Raw genomic sequence first — 13,544 nt, forward strand, 5'->3', positions numbered from 1 at the left:
CTTTGAAGCTATTGAGAGTGGGACAATCCCGTATCTCAGTTGGGAGGCTATTCCAGAACGAGCTGCCTTTAACGGAGAGGACATTTTGTCCAAAAGTGGTCCGTCTGCGGTGGACTTCACAGTCTCCTCTGGTTTCTGACCTAGTGCAGCGTCCAGTGTGTTTTTTGTGGATGATTCCCGTAAGGGAGGGGGGGGGGGCAGTCCATGTAAACATTTATAAAAAAAACACATACTTTTAAAAGACTTAAAATTGTCAAAACTCAAGAAATTGTGTTTCTCCAGGATGGCACAGTGGTGGTATGAATGAGGCTTTCTGTCAGACACCTTGATAGCTCTCTCGTACAGCTGTTCTCTGGGTTTCAGGTCTGTGGCTCAAGCGAACGACCAGTTTGTCAAACAGTATTCAATATGGGATAGAATCATACAGTGGAGGTATGACTTTGCAGCTATGTTGTTCAGCTAGTGTTGAACCTTGTCCAAAGCATTTACAAATCAAAAGCCCTGGATGAACAGCGAGGTGCGTGGCAAACTGAAAGTGCGCACTATCGCGCACAGAGCTGGAGATTTGGAGGAGTACAGGAAATCTAAATATGATCTCTGGAGAGCAATCAGCAGTGCAAAGAGACAGTACAAAGAGAAGGTGGAATCTGACTTCAAAGGCTGTAACACCCGGAACATGTGGGCGGGACTAAGAACAATGACAGACTACAAAGGAGCAGCGGGGGGTGCTGCGGGAGTGTCTGCGTGCGCATCTCTCCCAGATGAGCTGAACAGCTTTTTTGCACGTTTTGAGAGCGGCCAGGCTGTGGAGGCACAGAAGGACCAGGAGCCCTGCCCTCTTGTTTTAGACAGGGCAGATGTGAGCAAATCCTTTAAAAGGGTTAACCCACACAGGCTCCTGGACCTGATGGCATCCCTGCCGTGTTCTCAGGCTGTGTGCAGTTCAGCTGGCAGAGGTGTTCACAGACATCTTCAACAGGTCCCTGCTGCAGTCTGTAGTCCCCACATGTTTCAAACACTCCACCATCGTTCCTGTCCCCAAAAGGACAAAAATCACCAGCCTCAACGACTACCGCCCAGTAGCCATACACTGTAAAAAAAGTCCGTGAAATTAACAGGGAAAAGCTGTTCACGACATCAAAAAACTGTAAATAGAGAAACAATGAAGCAGTGTTTAATTTACAGTAATATTTCGTAAAGTACTGAACCAAGCAAAACTGTTAGATTCACATTAAGAATTATGTTAAAATAATGATATTTCATTGTATAATTTACAGATTACTGTGGTTTGAACACAGAAAAACTGTAATACATAAAACAATACAATACAGTTAAAATTACAACATGACAGTGTTAAAATCATGTTTTTTATATATTTTTTCATTCTTGATTATACTAATATACTTACTTCTTATTTCTATTTGTTTAATACATATGTTTATTTTGAAATTGGAAATAACCCAGTGCTGAGATATTCTTGGAAATTAAATGAGAATCCATAAAACAGCTGGCGTTTGGATTCTGGGGCCGCCCGGCTATTTGGAGTGGAATGCAGCCCACGGCAGACAGCCCAAACAGTAATCGAACACGCCACTACGTGTGGACCAGAGCCCTAGAGATACTAAGAGTTACGACACTCCCATAGACCTCCGTTGTAAAAAATGGCGGCGCCTACTTCCGGGGTATGGACATCGAAACAGTTCAAAATATTGTCATTTGGGCGTTGGACCTCATTCACTTACATTACGGCGCGTCGATTAGTTCCAGAGGTAAGTTGCTGAAATATCGAACTCTTTTGAATTGTCAACTGTCTATATTGTATCAGAGGCCCTTTATGATGCTTATACTGGTCTTCATTTGTATATGCACAGCGTCATTATCTATATTTTATCTTGGTTGTTACAACCAATTGTGCTAGCATTGCCTGCTAGTTAGCTAGCGCGACTTCGTCAGCTTTGAAGGTAAGATTTCAGTAATGAATCGCTAGCAGCTTATATATCAATGATGCTGGGTAACTAACAAGCAGGATTTAGATTGATTATGTGTTTTTATTGTTATTTTGGTTTTTATCTGCTGAACCTGACCGTGTCAGCCATCCTTAGTCGGCTTTTTCTGTATGATATGACTTAACTGCTAGCACTAGTAGAAATGAGGTGGCGTTTGTGATAAATATTTCATTTAATATTTCATTGCATTTTGGGATATACTAACATTTCATTATGTGACATGTTGACTGTACTTAGTTTTTTTTTGTACTGTTCCGTGTTAACTTATCTGTACTGTACAACTAGCGCTACTTTTTAATGCTTGATGGCATGCTAGGATAGATTCCTTTGTATTGTAAATTAAACACTAGTTTAATGATTGTTCTTCAAAGGTATTATTCAGTCTTAAAAAAATAATAGCCTACTGAATAGGCTACTCTACAGCAGTGAATGAAGGATGAGCCTAAAACATGGTCATGCATCCAAAATGTTTGTTTTTAACAAAATAAACACAAATAATTAGCACTTTTTTTTATTCAGCCTCATATGTCAGCCTCATATGGCTGCTGCTGCTGCTGCTGCTGCTGCTGCTGCTGGCAGAGGCTGCTGCTGCTGAAGGAGGGGGAGGCTGGAGGAGGGTACTGCTGCTGGAGGCTGCTGCTGCTGAAGGAGGGGGCTGCTGCTGGAGGAGGGTACTGCTGCTGGAGGCTGCTGCTGCTGAAGGAAGAGGAGGCTGGAGGCTGCTGACGGAGGACCGGGAATGGAGATGCCAAGTACATCGATGGCAACGAGTAAGGTGTTTGGCAGTGGCCTAGATGTGCAGAGGTCTGTTGGGTCTTCTTTGCCTTCTTACTCTGACTCTTGCTGCCAAGATACCCTTTATGTTTATCCTTCCTCTCAGCCCTGATGCACTCTGATGCAATCCTTAACCTCAGCCTGATGTATGTTGAGAGGATTTTTTTCTTCAGGTCATGGCATGAGGGCAGGTTGCTGTCCAGCAACATGGCTTCTTGTTCCAGCTGTGACACTGCATTTGAGGACTCCATGAGGGAATCGCTCGTCCTCACACGGAACAGCTGCTCCACGTTCTGAACAAGGGTGAAAACCTCATCTGATGGACGGTAAAGTGCACCCCTTTTAAATTATTTTAATACCAGCAGACCAGCTCTCTCATTTTCACCATCACTGACATTTTTCACTAGGGCACACTGGCATTTGTCACAAAGTGAGAAGCTGATGACCCTTTTCACGATGTATCCTGCAAGGTGGTATAGCACACAGGACTCGGTTTTAGTGATGTCAGGTGGTGTTGTCAGGTCTACCAGCTGCTCCACTCTCAGAACGTCAGGAGGACTGCAGCTGCTGTTCTGCGTGTCCAGGAAGTCTGCCAAGTGGTCTGATCCATCCTCCACGTAACTGCCAGTATGCACTGGCGACAGGAACTGGCCCACGGTGACAGCGCGCAGTGCATATTGGAACTCTACAGGTGTTGGGGCAGAGTTCCTCAGACGAATGGACGAAAATGTGCTTTCCAGGCAGTCTTGAGTGAAGCGGCTTGTGAGAACAAATGTGTGCCCTTGTCTCAACAGGTCATGCTGGACCTCCAGGATTGTTGTTGTGGCCATCACCAGTCCTGTCTGGACTGGTTTCCAGCTGCCTTTGGGACCGATCTTCAGGCCCCGAAACAGATGGATGGAGTCCCGGAGGAAGCTGATGGCCTTATCATACTCCTCCATCTTGCAATGACTTAGGGCAGTAACAGTGTTGCGTGACGACATGAGGTCAAACCAGTGGTCCACCGTCTCCAAAAACCACGCAGTGGTAAGGTAGGACTCTGGTCTGTGCTCCTCCGCCACCATGTACCTCAGGGCAGCAGTCGATGACTTGGAGAAGACGTGCATTGCTGAACTGACCTTCATTTTGTCAAAATGACTAGGCTCCAGGACGCCTCTAGACCAGTGGTTCCCAAACGGTGTGCCGCGGCACACTGGTGTGCCGTGAGGCAAGTCCGGGTGTGCCGTGGGATTTTGTGACAACCATACGTTATTATTGCAATATACAACTACATAAAAATAATAATTTTTTTATTTACTATATCAGTACTTTGTAGGTTTATATGTACGTAATCTGCGCGACTACATCTCCACCTGCAGTGCTGCATAAACATGGCTGAGTCAGCGATAACTCTCGAGGGGTGGAGGTATGCCCATTATTTTGAGTTCATCCGAAGAATAGACAGGAATGTGACGGTGAGGTGCAAACTGTGTCCAGGCCAGAAGCTGTTATCCACTGCTGTGACACCACGTCAAACCTCAACAAGCACCTGCAAAGAACACGTGCTAAGGTGGAGCTACCGCACACGCTATGTGTTTGTTTATATCACAGTCTGTTCTTCTTCTCTGTCTTCCGGTTGTTGCCTGTTTTGAATGACGAATACACACTACCGCCGCCTGCTGGTAAGGAGAGTTATTGCCACTCACGCATGCGCAGTTCGTACGTGCTCGGCTGAAGTCTTTGCGGTGTCTGGTTCCAGTGCAACACATGGCCAACACGCAGGAGAACACGCCGACGCAACAGAGTCAGCAGAGATAGACTGCGCAAAATATACAGATAGCAGGAGACAGAGGACAGCCATGGTCAGATAGCAGGAGACAGAGGACAGCCATGGTCAGATAGCAGGAGACAGAGGACAGCCACGGTCAGATAGGAACACATTCAGGATGGAAACTGAACTAAAGAGAACATTTGAAACTTTAGCAGTCTGCGTGATCTGCCTGCAGGGAGGGGCGGGCCGGCCCTGCGAGTAAAGTAACGAGTTACTTTATGTAGAGAGTAACGAAGTAGTGTAATACTTAAGTAATATGTAATATATTACTTTTTTTTAGTAACGACTCTGCTGAAATGTTACATTTATAATTTGTAGTTCAGGACCATGGACAATGCAGCTTCCTTGCATTGACAGTTATCTGTGCTGAATTTCCTTTGTCTCATTTTTAATGTTGTGACCTGTCTGGTTTAAATGAGTGTGTTGCTGCTTTGATGAAGCCTAATTTGATAACGTTTCAAATTCATTTCTGAAATATTTCGTTACTAAATATTTCATGAGTAATATAGTTGTCTTTGTTACATTTTATTTGGCATTTGTAAATAATTATGCACATTTACAGATATTTTACATATGAGTGATAACACGTGTTATCAGGGCTATTTTGCACAATAGGTGTGCCTTGAGATTTTGACTTGTCCTTTGGTGTGCCTTGGGCACAAAAAGTTTGGGAACCACTGCTCTAGACAGCTTAGGCGCCAGTTTTAGGGCCATTCCCTCTTGGTATGACACCAGATCCTTCAGGGGGCCAACAGACACCACACTGGACGGCAGCTTCTCTTTGTCCACCACATCCTGTGGTATGGTGATGACGTGACCATTCACCAAGGCACTCTTTAAATTCTTCACCACGTGTGGAACGTCAGGCATGAAGTACAGGTGCTGGTGTGGCTTCACAGGATGTGCTATCCACGGCTTGTCATAGGTCACCCCAAAGGACTTCCACATAGCCCTATTGGGGCTCCCCATATCAGTGGTGATGTTAACCACATGAAGCCCTATAGATGCCGCTGCTTCAACGATGGTGAGTATTATGGGCCGGTACACTGCACCGTCAGTAGAATTACCACTGTAGTGGTAAGCCACAACCTGTTTCCACCGCGTAGTAGCACCAGCCAGCATGAACACTAAGGCATGAGTGGCCTGGCCTTTGTGGCCAGGTAGTGTTGTGTTCCCAAACAGCCTCCCTGTTCCCAGATGCAGCTCCACGCTAGGGGTGATGGACATCTCATCCAAGGTGAGCACACATTTCTTCTCCATCTCACTCATGCCATCTGCCTTCAGCCTCAGCATATCAAACACCTCCCCCAACACTCCTGGCTCCAGTTTGACGTGCTGCATCCTCCTCTGAATGGTCCTGATGTCCGGCAGAGGCATATTCATGGCTTGGAGGGTTTTATATCCTGTAGTGCCACAACAGAACCTTAGTTGTATTGCTTTTTTCACGTTTTCTTTCCCCCACCGTATCCCACCTTTTTTTGATTGCCCAAGTGCTCTAATTTGGTCTGTGTTGAAGATTTTTTGAAACTTTAGATTAATCAAATTGTGGGTTTTTTTTAATGCCGAATTAATCTTTTTCCGGTTTCCCAGAGCCCTCTCGGCTCTCTTTCTTAGTCATCTCTCCCTTCTCAGTTGCCTCATTAGATCCTCCACGTGAGCCCGGTCACAACTGGCCCTTGGCAGTCTGGTCCCTGGAGCACCTGACCCTGGCAAACTGGCCTCTTCATAGCTGACCCCTGACTGACTGGCCCCTGGCACACTGATCTCTGGTAAGATGGCCTCTTGATTGTCGGCCCCTGACATACTGGCCCCTGGCAGTCTGCTGACACCTGTCTCACTCTCTCTGTCTGTGATGTCCCTTTCATTCCCTTGGAACTCCACCTCAATATCTCCCTGAATCTCTGTAACAATAACAAGGCAATGGCTGTTATATGTGTATGCTGCCTTTACATGTGCACCTATTGTCATGTAAGGGTACTACACTCCTATAGTGACATTCATCTAAGTTCGTCTATTGGCAATGTTACAGTATGAAGAAATCTGTAGATGATCTACATGTGGTATATGAGTCTTCAGAGAATCCCTGAACCCTGGTAGCTTTGAAGCTGTATAATCTGAAGGTTGCATTGGAGTGTCGTCTATCCTTGAATGATATAACATGGGAAACATTGTTAGCTTCATATATCATACCAATGTCTGATGTGCAGTAATAGGTGTGGTCATTATTCCTGACAGCTGGAGGCATACTCCTTGACGTGAATGTTCTCCTTTTCGGTTTAGGCCGATGTATAAATACTGTTGGAACAGCATCTGGCCTCAACCTCAAATTTCCTCCTGATTTGTTGCCAATATATTGGTCGTCTTCAAAGTGTACCTGTGGGTAGGTAGGTTTGATCAGTTTCCACTGCACACTTCAAATGTCATTGAAGAGTCATAATTCTCTACACTTGGAAATATGATGCCCTTTAAAATGTTAATAAGTCACCTCTGTGAACATTACTTACATGACAGAGTTGTCTGCTGTTGTTGTCCTCTGTCAGACACAGGTTTTGTCTGTTGACCAGACTACGTCCTTAGGGGAGCCATACATCCGGAACCCCTTCTCGGATCGATTAGAGCATCCAAATGCTGCACATCCAACCATGGTATGACAACTGATCTATTAAAATGCAATATAAACGAAAGTGCCATAATATTTATTGTGCAAACATTTTAACATGAATATTGCTATGTCCTCTGTTCAGTCTGCTCCCAACTGTATTCTCTCCCCTTATTCACCACTGTTCATATTCTTGCTCTGCCTTTTAGGGCCCAGGAAACCGATGAAGAGGATGTCCCTTTCACAAAGGAACCTTCTTGTTTTTTTCAAAATGGTTAGGCCCCTGGATGCCCTAGACTAGAGTTCTGTATTGCTTTTTTGTAAATAGTTGCTTTTAAATATTTGTAAAATGCCCCCCCCCACCCACAATTGTTGTTCGCACAATTATGCTTGTGCGAACAACAATTGTGGGTGGGTGCATATTGTGCTGCAGACGTTGAAGGACCTGAGTCTCCTGAGGAAAGACAGGTGAAAGGTGAGGAGAGGTCATGGCTTGGAAGCTTTTATATCCTGTGGTGTCTCAACAGAACTTAATATGAATTGCTTTATTGTCTCGTCGCTGGATCACCTCCCCCTGGCAAAGTGGCCTCGTCATTTTAATTTGTATTGTTGACAAACCTGTTTGTGTTGCTCTGTTGAACCATGGTTCAACAGGAGCTTCTGTAAATAGTTTTGTAAATAGTTTGAATATTTATCATAGTAATCATTTTCAGTCTCCCACTCTCAATTTAATTTATCGTTTCTTTGCCCCACCATATATTTTGTTGTCCAAGGGCACTACATTGGTCTGTGTTGAAGATTGTTTTACACTTTAGATTAATCAAAATTGTGTTTTTTGGCTGAATTAATCTTTTTCTGTTGAACCCTAACCCTCTTTGTTCTCATTCTCTTTCATTTGACTTTGTTTTGTTCCAACACACATCACTTTTTCCATACACTGTTCTTAATACTTGTTCACACATTTGTTCGTCCCTTTTACTTTGTTCTTCCTGTTGTTCTTGTTCAAACACATATATCAATTGTTCATCCACTGTTGTGGTAAAATGATATTCATAGTCTTAACATGATCATGCTACCCATGCTAACATGAACACAAGCGTTTACCTCCAAAAAAGTAAAACGTATCTAAGTAATAGGCTACCAAGCTTTCCGTTGTCACCCTGCCTCTCCAAATGCAAAACTGTCAATAAAAAGTATGCAATAATTCTGAAAAAGTACTTGGGTGTGTGTGTTTTTTAAATATATATATTTACCATTCAATAACGCAATGCTGCTGTCTGTCTGTCCCATAGAGGAACATGACAGCGCAGCGCAACTATACTACGGACGTGACTGCCCTGGCAGTGACAGCAACATAGCCTGCTTGTGCTACAACACTTTCCCCTCAAAATATCGTTAAATAATGAAACTTGTAAATATTGCCAATCCATACAAAGTGTAACCACATCATGTAAATATGAAAGCAATCTTTAAAAAATAACAGCGTTGGTTTAATCTATGACTATTTTGACCATGTTTGTGCTGTTTTTGCCATAGAGAAGCATTGCCACGGAAGTGCGTTTTGAACTATCCCGGCATACATAAACCACGTGACCGGCTGGCGGCGACATCAAAGAGTGTCGTAACTCTTATCTCTCTATGGCTCTGGGTTCAATAAACGTGTCCCTTCACACGAGACCGCTCGACTCGCTGGAGAAGCTGTAGTACATATGCCGGACCTGGACCATGGTGTGGACGGGCCGTTACGATCTTGTATTTTTTTTAAATTGGGACAGCCTCTCGGCGGAAGTGACGCAAGCGGTCAACGAACGCAGCCTCCGAAGGAAACGGCCGCTGAACTGAGATACGCCTACTGAGCAGTAGAGTTTTTTCTGTTATTTCATTGGACTATTTAATTATCGCGGGAGCAGCCACTTGTTGCAGGTTAACGGCTCGGTGCACGGCCAAGTCTATCTCAAGTCTGCCTGCCACGGAGCTGCTGTGTGCACATGAGCGGAGGATCACATCTGTAGCACTGGTAAGCTAACCGTTTATTTTCTTCAAACTTCAATTATAACACGGTGTTGTCAGGACAATACTAGCTTCTGTTTGTGATGTATTGCATTTTGCAGTCATAGTTATAACGTCTACTGACAGAGAGTTAATTTAAATAGTCTGGTAACGTTATTGAAGTATCATGCTAAAAGCTGAACTCTTTATTTTCGTTTAATTCATACTGTTGTGAAGCGGAGGGTTTGAAGCTACATCTGAGCAGGTTCAAATTTAACGGGCAGTCGTGTTAGCGGGCTAAAAATAATTACCTGCTGTTTTTGCAGGTTAACAGTTGCGTGGCCAAGTCTGTCTCAAGCAATAGTATGAAGCTGCAGCGTCGGAGACAGCAGTTACAGAACCGCACACACAGGTCCCGCGTCACGACCGCACACACAGGTCCCGCGTCACGTGACGGTGACGGAGCACGTGACGGTCAACGCACGTTCACATGAATGTTTATATATATATATATTCTGTTAATTTAGTTGAGAATTTCAAAAATATAGTCTTTTATGTCTTTTATATGTATATTAAACAACACTGTTAATTTAGTTTTGGGTATGTTTATAATTCTCTTTCATTATTATTCAAAAGAAAACAACACTGTTAAACACTGTTCCTTCTACAGTATCATAATTCTCGTTTCATTATTATTATTAATAAATCAAAGGTGTCTTCAAAGAGGTGCTAGATTACTGAAAAACAACTGTTAGTGTGTTCATGCACCAGCCTGCAAAAGATAAACAAGCAGTTTGACCGAGAGGCATTTCAGTTCAGAATACATTTTTATTTATTTTTATTGCGGGGTCTGCTGTTTCTTCACTGGGGGTGAGGCGGGGTCTGCTGTTCCCTCTCGAGGGAGATAACCTGTCGTGGCACTCCAGCAAGCTTCTGGCCTCCAGAGTCCAGAAGGCAAACCTTTGGCCATGCCTTTGAAACAATAAGAACAAGACGTCATCTAAAGTATTGCATAGGGAAAGGCATTGGTGCACAATTGATATGCATTAATAATCTCAACAATAACTGACTAAAACACCTCATGCAATATTACACAACATGTCAAAATGATGACACTGTCTGATAAACGGTAAACAGGCAGTCAGCACAGTAAAGATTATTTACAATGAATTCAAATTGTAATACAATGACTATTAAAGAAGCATTTACACTGAAGACAGAACTTAGGCTACTGCTGATTTAATGTAGTGCATATTGACATGCTTTTGTCATCCGTTGAAGTTTAATTAATTAGCTGACTATAATTAATCATTAGGGTTGGGAAGTTTACTTTTTTTAAATGTAGTAGTAGGAGTAATTACCCTGTTAAAAATGTAATAGGTAATGTAACTTGACTATGTAACTATTTGTATTGAAATTCTAATGTTAATTATGGTTATTTTGGATAAAAGCCTCTGTCAAATGACATAACCATAACATACAGTTTCATTAAACAAATAAACAAAATGGTTAACAGTTGGTTTTGCAGCGAGTCATCATAGGCTAACAGATTACATTTAGCACTTGTTGCTTGTATGGCTGTTCAATACAACAGAATAGTTGTTAACTTTTAAAAAAAAACATGATTCACATTGCTCACACTCTTACTGTAATTAGTGATTCAATTACTCAACTATGACACCTAGTTGGGCTTGCCAAAATCACGCTAGTTTCATTAAACAAAGGATCAAATATGCTAACGAAGCTAATGCTTTTGCCGAAAGCTATAGCTAAGGAATAGTTGTTTTTAGAGACTTTAATACGGTTAGAAGCTATCATAAGCAAACAGATGTTTGTTTGTATTGCCTTAACACTATCATAGTTAATGTTAGCTAATCACACTTCATTTCAAGACACCGGAATTGTTATTAATGTTAAACAAATAAAACTGTAAAAGCACTTCACATTACTCACATTAGGCTTGTTTGAGACACATTGCGGCTCGCCTCGAAAGTAGACGAGAGTAGCCGATCGCAGCCGGGGGAGGTGTCAAAATGCTCGTCTTAAGTTGGACAGCTCGGACTCGGAGTCGGCTTGACTGGCTGGGTTTGCAATGGCGGAAATTGCGTTGGCGTTTTTCGTTGCAGATGAAGTGGATGCAATAGAAATCCCACATGTATTGTATGGAGAATGGCATGATGAACACCGTCTGAGGAGGTAATTACGTATCTTTTTATTTTTTAATTTGATAGGGACAGAGCATGTTAATGAACATCAGTATAAAATACAAGAAGTATAAATGTGTTTGAGCAAACGTGCTAATTTACATCCGTAGTAGGCTACCTAGGCAGGTAACAAAAACAGATACACAATACAATACACAAGTAAAAAGACAAAATATATTGTAGGCCACTACATGTATCGAGGCCTACTACTGGCTGCATCAGTCTAAATGAAAAAGTATGATCGATTATCCGGACTGATTACTTTACTCTACAGATCACAAATTGTGCAAAATTATGACACTATCAGTCTTTTTTAGTCCAATGGGATAAGATAAAAGCTACTTTACTAAAGATATAGAAAGCAAGCAAGATAGTAGTACAAAGATACAATAAATAAACAAGAATACAACTGAAATCAAGTGAAGATAATATAGGCCTACAGCAGCAGCAGTTATATATAGATATATATATATATATATATATATATATATATATATATATATAAAGAATGTTGAATATGTCTAATGATTTATGGTCATCATTTGCTCCTGTGTCTGCCTTCCTTAGATCCGTTCCAAAGGTCCAACAATTTGTGGAAGAAGTGGTCCCACAGTACAGTCCTTCAGACTTCAAAAGTCATTTCCGATTGTCCAGGGGACATGTGGAAGTATGTGTGTGTATATATATATATATATAAATAACATCAAATATGTATTATCTGGACTGGTGATATTAAAAGCCATGTATTCCTTTCTACCAAACAGGATGTGATGACGACTATTGGCCCGTTCTACTGGAACAGACAGCACAGTAAAGTGCCGCTTCAAAACAGTGTTCTTGCCTGTCTATCAAACCAGGAGTCCTATAGGGGGGTTACTGATTGTTTCAATATCACCAAATCCACTGTCTGCCTGCATCTCCATGAATTCTGTAGTCTTGTCACCACATATTTGTCTCACCACATGTCCTGGCCCACAGGGCAAGCCCTACATAATTCTGAGTTAGGATTTCGTGCAGCAGGATTTCCCAACACTGTCTGTGCGGTCGATGGATGCCACATTCCTATTGTGAAACCACACTGTGAGAACCCAGTAGCATACATCAACAGAAAACAGTTTTATTCTGTTGTGCTTACTGGGTTCTGCGACAGTAAACGGAGATTCTGTCATGTTAATGTGGGCCACCCTGGTAGCTGGCATGATGCACGGGCATTCCGGTTGTCTGCTGTTGGAAGGCTGCTTGATGAAGATCCCCAGTCCCTGGTGCCTGAGGGAATGCACATCATTGGGGACTCTGCCTACCCACTATTGCCTCAGCTTATGAGGCCATACAGGGACAATGGCCATTTAACTGCTCGGCAGCGTCGTTTCAATCAAAAATTAAATGTTGCACGCGTGGTCATTGAGCATACCTTTGGCCTACTGAAAACGAAGTTCAGGAGGCTCAAATGTTTGTACATGAAAAACATTGCAAACATTAGCACTGCAGTCACTGCCTGTTGCATACTTCACAACATGTGCTTGGAGGAAGGGGAAGCAATTGAAGTTGATGAGCAGGTTGAAGCAGCAGATAACAGGGCACCGCATCCCCAGAACCAAGATGCAGTGTTGCACAGAAATCAGATTTGTGACCTTTTTTAAAGACACCCACCCCCCCACACACAAAACCACTGTCATACTCTTTGTGGAAGACATTTGTTTTTTATTTCCTTTCGTTTTATGCCCACAGTATTGAGTATGTAAGTCGCTTTGGATTAAAGCGCCTAACAAGTAACATGTAATGTAATCCAAAATGATTGGGCAAGTACAAAATAAATGCATATATATGAAAACTAGATATGGTCATTTTCTGCACATGTCAAGAGCAGTTGACTATCTTCTTTGAAAATGAAATAACTATATATACATATGTACACATGTACTTGGCAAATACATAATAATCATTGCATATAAACATTGTGAATACTTAGTGTACACAAATACAAATATTACAAGGCAATTGCCAGGGATGAAATAATAACACAACTGCATAACGAGGAAAATAAATAACTAATCTAAACAATATTACTTCCATAAACAAACTGAGGTGGTGTTCTTTATAAACAAATTAATTCAGGGAATACCCAGTGTGGGGGAAATTATGGCTTGTCCTGCAAAAGCTCA

At 42.3% G+C, this 13,544-nt stretch overlaps 2 long non-coding RNA genes across 2 annotated transcripts; both read left to right on the forward strand.

Moving 5' to 3' along the window:
- Positions 1 to 2,695: 2,695 nt before the first annotated feature.
- On the forward strand, positions 2,696 to 3,296 carry LOC139433912 (uncharacterized). The gene is made up of 3 exons (XR_011643309.1): positions 2,696 to 2,776; positions 2,954 to 3,106; positions 3,188 to 3,296. It is a non-coding gene; the product is annotated as an uncharacterized lncRNA (long non-coding RNA).
- A 2,089-nt stretch (positions 3,297 to 5,385) lies between these two features.
- Positions 5,386 to 6,333, forward strand: LOC117446419 (uncharacterized). The gene is made up of 3 exons (XR_011643310.1): positions 5,386 to 5,614; positions 5,755 to 5,827; positions 6,223 to 6,333. It is a non-coding gene; the product is annotated as an uncharacterized lncRNA (long non-coding RNA).
- Positions 6,334 to 13,544: the final 7,211 nt, after the last annotated feature.

Source organism: Pseudochaenichthys georgianus, chromosome 5, assembly GCF_902827115.2.
Source record: "Pseudochaenichthys georgianus chromosome 5, fPseGeo1.2, whole genome shotgun sequence".
Classification (NCBI taxonomy): Eukaryota; Metazoa; Chordata; class Actinopteri; order Perciformes; family Channichthyidae; genus Pseudochaenichthys; species Pseudochaenichthys georgianus.